Source organism: Salmo salar, chromosome ssa15 (genome assembly GCF_905237065.1).
Source record: "Salmo salar chromosome ssa15, Ssal_v3.1, whole genome shotgun sequence".
Lineage (NCBI taxonomy): Eukaryota > Metazoa > Chordata > Actinopteri > Salmoniformes > Salmonidae > Salmo > Salmo salar.
In genome coordinates this window covers 45,216,928-45,222,650 of record NC_059456.1, presented here as the reverse complement: position 1 = coordinate 45,222,650, position 5,723 = coordinate 45,216,928, and the positions used below count along the sequence as shown (strand labels likewise).

General features: G+C 42.4%; 1 pseudogene; it reads left to right on the top strand.

Annotated features, from left to right (window-relative positions):
• The first annotated feature begins 1,923 nt into the window (after positions 1–1,923).
• On the top strand, positions 1,924–2,573 carry LOC106571723 (protein BTG3-like; annotated as a pseudogene).
• Positions 2,574–5,723: the final 3,150 nt, after the last annotated feature.

The window sequence follows — 5,723 nt, the reverse complement described above, 5'->3', positions numbered from 1 at the left end:
AGGATCCAGCATGACTTCTGCCGCATTCAAACACCTGAATATCTCAGACTTCAGTGAATTCACTGGGAAAACACGTTTTGAACGGTCATCCAACTTGGAATTCCAAGTCGGGAACTTGGGCCTCTTTCTAGACCTCTGACCTGACGATCACTGACGTCATGATTTTCCAGAGTCTCCAGTTGTCTTGAAAGCCCAATAAATCCAGAGAATGCCAGACTTTGATGACAAAGTTTGATGACAAAATTTGCCCACAAGAAGGACAGCCGCGCCACCTTCCTGTTCAAGTGAGCACAGCACAACGAGTCTAAAAATGTATTGTATGCTGCTGCATAAATGACCTAACACGCCAGGGAGATATGTATACTGTAGCTAAGAAAGTAATATTTAGTGTATGTTGTGTAGTAAGCTGTTAGCAGCCCATGTGCCTCACCCTAATCATTTGGTCCCTTTCCCCCTCATAACCTAGCCTACTGTTCTGACTTGGTGGTGGACATACAGCCTATACATGTTTAGAGAAATGTAATCATCAAATATTTTAAGAGCTTTCATTGTGTGCTTATATGTCCCCTTTATTTATCCTACGGTTCTAACTTGATGTACAGGTAGAATACTGTAAGAACAGCCCATGTTCTGAATTCTGTCGCTGAACATTTAAAAAGTGCTGAACAAATAGTTATATTGACTTGGTCCGTCCTAGCTCGCTCATTATTGTCTTAATCGAAATTACGGATTGCCTCTTATCCACTCGTCGTCCCCTTATGCCATAGTTTGTACATCTCAATTGTCAGTAGAAACCACATTTGTTTAAGCAAGTCAGCCATATCAGCTATGTTTTTTTAAAAGGCAGTAAATGAGGCTGAATGAACTGTGTCGCTGCCAGACAAGGCTCCGCTGATAGCCAGGTGTAGCAGTGATAAGGATTCACTCCATGGTGCTGAAAAGAAAGCTCTGCAGTTGGGACAGATTTATGTAGGCCCTAATAGTTTGTGGGCACATTTTGTCACCGTTATAGTGCAATTCATGTATTGTTTCAGTTTGTGTTGTGTAGTGGCTTTGCTTGCATGCATCAACATTTATTTTTTAGAGTTTGCCCCACCAAGATTTCCATGCTAAAATCGGCACTGCCCATACTGTGAAATATTTTAAATAGGCTACCTACCGGTCTATTTACCTTTGATTATGCTTGGCTATTGAATGAGCGATGTTAGGCTAATATTTTTTGTGTAGTGGGAATAAACCAGTCATGTCAGAAAAAGAGAGACATATGATTACGTTATAATTATGATTTCGACCTATATAATTAAAGTAAACTAAATCTATTAGACTACATGCGACTACGAGATCTCCTTACCAACGTCAAATGCATCAGTTTTATCATTAGGCCTACATTTTTATGTTTTTATTAGCCCACCATTATTAGAATTCCAGTGCATCAAACACTTCCATCCCCCAAAATAATATTTGCTTGCAATAGAATTGATCAACCACTAGAAGTTGTGCCGTACGCATGGTCTGAGTTGTACGCCTAGATACGCACACTTTCCCGTCAAGTTCAGAATTATAAATACCAATCATTGAGGAAGAACTGGAGCATGCAAGATTTAGAATCTTTTTGTGAGCACGCACATTTGATAAATGAGTCCCCTACAATTTGGCTATTCCATGCCAGGACAGCCCAAAAATATTTTGGTTATCTCAGATTGTTCTGGCAATTCTCACATAGAAACTTAATTGGAAGGAAGGATGTTTGACATGCTTTCTACATTTGTATCACTTTTTTATTTTATCATGATGAAAGTTGCCATTTTAGGCCCTTTTTAGACCTACCACTATTTTTAGACCTACAATACATGCTTCCTGTAAAACCCTATAATCCATGAACTGTACATCATAATCCTTGTGTAATCCAGTGTGTTCTGAAATATGGAGTAAGATTGCAGCAATGGTGTTTTCCTGAAGAGACTGATAAAAAAGGTGAAAAAGTTGGAGACCCAGAAAGTGGACATGTTTGTGGAGTGGTTGACTGTTGTCAAGGAGAAGTTCAGGGGGCATTGGTACCCTGACAACCCCAGCAAAGGACAGGCCTTCAGGTGTATTCGGCTGAACAGGTTGCAGAGGGAGTATGCATAGCTGCTGCAGGCCTGCCAGGAGAGTGGGTTTCAGTACAAGGACCTTGGCCTGCCCAGAAAACTCACTCTGTGGGTGGACCCAGGGGAGGTGTGCTGCAGGTATGGAGAGAAGAACCATGCTTTCACGGTGGCCAGTTTCTTTGGTAATGAGGACGTGACAAAGAAGGTGACCAGCGCTGTGGAGGGTGACATCTGACTACCACTCCGGTTCATCCTCAGATGAGGATAGTGGCATCAGGGAAACCGGTCCTCCCCCTCCCTTCCACCAAAATCGCCACGCATACCAGGTGATCTACCCAGCTGCTCCTTTGTGGCGTCCTCCAGTGCCCAAGCGACCCTCCACGTCCTCCTCACTATGTCTTCAGACACCAAGGCAGACCCACCCAACCCTTCAGACACAACGGCTGGGCTCTGCCTGGCCAGAGAGGGGGGCACGGATACTAGTGTGTTACTCCAGGCCTCCAGACCACTGTAGCAAGTGTTGACTTTAGTATTAGCATGTTCCAGGTGCCCAGGTTCCCTGAGCTGTTGAGGGTAGCCACTAGAGCAAGCAATAGTTCATGGGCGGCAGGTAGCCTAGCAGTTAAGAGTGACATACTCCATATGTTAGAGCACACTATAAGGAATAAAAAGCATGTCAAACATCCTTCCCCCCAGTTAAGTTTCTATGTGAGAATTGCCAGAACAATCTGAGGTACCAAAAATATTTTCAGGCTGTCATGGCATGGAATCGCCTATTTGTTGGTTGCTCTCAATAAAGTTTTTTCTGATAACCCTTCCAAAGAGCCTATTGGCATGGAGTTGGCGTCTTATTATAGATTTGGAGACAAGTTATTCAACCGTTGGATTTTTCTTTGCTTCCTGAACCATCTTCCTCACTGTGCTTGGGGACAAGATACATTTGCGTCCAATACCAGGCAAGTTTACCACTGTTAAAATGCTTAATTGTTTACCTAATGTCGAGGTTCCATCTACGATTTACCCCGGTGTTTTACCCAGAAGGCTCAGAATTTTCTGACAGTCTGCACTTTAACCTCATAGGCATTGTATAATTTCAAATCTAAAGTGCTGGATTACAGAGCCAAAACCACTGTCCCAATAGTTTTGGAGCTCACTGTAGCTATCACACACAGACACACACCCACGCACACACACATTACCAAAAATGGGCAAAGAGGAACTTGCCGCAGAAAAACAACTGTGCAACACCTGGCCTGACATGTCCTTACAATCAAAGTGCCAGGAGTAGAGAACCTGCATGCCCAAACACACCCACATAGTTTAATACTTTTGAATGCGTTGAATTTGTTTTTATCCAGAGTGAAGCATTACTATATGATTAGAAAGGAGCCAAACATATTTCTGACGTCATGAAGATGCCTTGACTCGTGTGTGAAATAATTACATTATGGAGATATGGAGGCTACGTGGTGAAGTTTCCCCTATGCACAGACCTGGGCACACAACAAGTAAGTGCAGTCCACTGGCAATAAGATGGTGGAAAAATGTGCATTCTAGATCTGAAAAGTGATCATTCCCGAATCATTCAGGTGTGTCAACATGTCAACCTTGAAAGACTTAAGGTCTAAAGACTGACGGAATTCAATCGAAGCACATTGCCACTTAAAGCCTACTGCATTCTCATTGGCACATGTCCACACATTTACTTAATTTTATACCCAGGCATGACACAGCCACTGTCAGAATATTGTACAGAATTCCTTATGATAATGGATCTATGTGCCATAGCGTTCAACTGTGGTCAAAACAACAACAACATGAAGTTAGAAGTGGAAATTTACTGAGACGTTTTGGCTTTGGATTCTGCCAGGAATGTGGGTATGTATGGTATGTATGTTGATTTTACCTATGCTGCAGGTCCAAACTTCACCATAACCCAAGGTGGTGGTGCTACCTGTTGCGGCATGCGCTCAACCCTCTTCGATTGTTCCACTCCTTTTGTTTTAAATCAAGCCTCAAGAGCTACAAATGAAACATAACGATGTCTCATGTCCATCAATTTGAAAATAAATATTTTTAAACGACAGTGAGTTTGTTATTTTGGGTTATACCCTGCAGAGTGTTTGTGGTTGTTGGTAGACAATGGAGAGTAGTCTGTCTGTTTGATACATTTTGAAACGTTTCAGTAATATTACAACAACATATTCAGAACTTCAGCGGGACACTCTTTGAACAGAGTATTAATATGATATTACAATGTCTTGATTGACATGATTTGATTGGTTGAGAGCATGTGAAATTCAGGCTTGTGTTGTTTGTCTGCGAGGAAGCAAGTTAGAGGTAGAGGATTTGTTCACTCTTGAGTTGATTCAAAATGTAAGAAGATAGCAGGGCTCAATGAAATTGCACTCTTACAGATACAAAGAAGAATAGTTTGTAGTTACACATGGTCTGGAGCATGCTTATAGAGGTACGCACGTTTTCAAATTTCCAAGTTCCAGGTTGATGAATCACAATGTTGGCCTGGAATCTTGATTGGATCATCATCATCTGGTCATCTGGAGACAGCGGGATGAAAAGGGAATCCTCCAGAGATGCCTGTCCTCCATTGAGATTACAGTGCTGCTTACCGGCCCTGCCAATAAGCAACATAATTGTCACTTAGGACCCTGCGACCGCTAGGGGACCACTGACCAAGAGGGACCCCAAAAGACTAGGGCCATCTCACTTAGGGCCCCTGAAAGGTTAGGGCCGGCCCTGCAGACACTCCTCCTCCTCCAGTCCCGAGTCCCTCCTGAGCTGATCCACATATGTGATCTCTGGCCTGCCCCTTCTAGTGATCACTAACAGGGGTGTTCATTTGCTTATACAAAATGGCTGACAAACAGCAGTTAGAACTTTACATGCTGAAATTATGTTGGATACAGTATGTAAAGTTATTGGTGTTGACATGGTCATTGTACCTAGTTGTACCTATTTGGAGAAACCCACTCAAATCATGACCATATATAGAGGAAACAAGTGGGATTTGCATTTTAGAAGGTTGATGTACTGCAGTGAGCCTCATAGTAGCACGTTGGGGATTCAACCCTAAGGGAAGTCCTTTTTCTATGTTATATTGGATAATATAATAATTCATAATACACTGAAAGAAAAGATAAATGCAACATGTAAAGTGTTGGTTTCATGTTTCATGAGCTGAAATAAAAGATCCCAGACATTTTTCAAAAGCACAAAAAGTATATTTCTCTCAATTCTTTTTGCACACATTTGTTTACATCCCTGTTAGTGAGCATTTCTCATTTGTCAAGACAATCCATCTACCTGACAGTTGTGGCACATGATCATTACACAGGTGCACCTTGCGCTGGGGACAATAAAAGGCCACTAAATGTGCAGTTGTCACATAACGCAATGCCAGATGTCTCATGTTTTGAGGGAGCGTGCAATTGGCATGCTGCCTGCACGAATGTCCACCAGAGCTGTTGCTAGAGAATTTAATGTTAATTTCTCTACCATAAGCTACCTCCAACATTGTTTTAGAGAATTTGGCAGTACGTTCAACCAGCCTCAACCGCAGACCATGTGTAACCCCACTAGCCCAGGACCTCCACATCTGGTTTCTTCACCTGC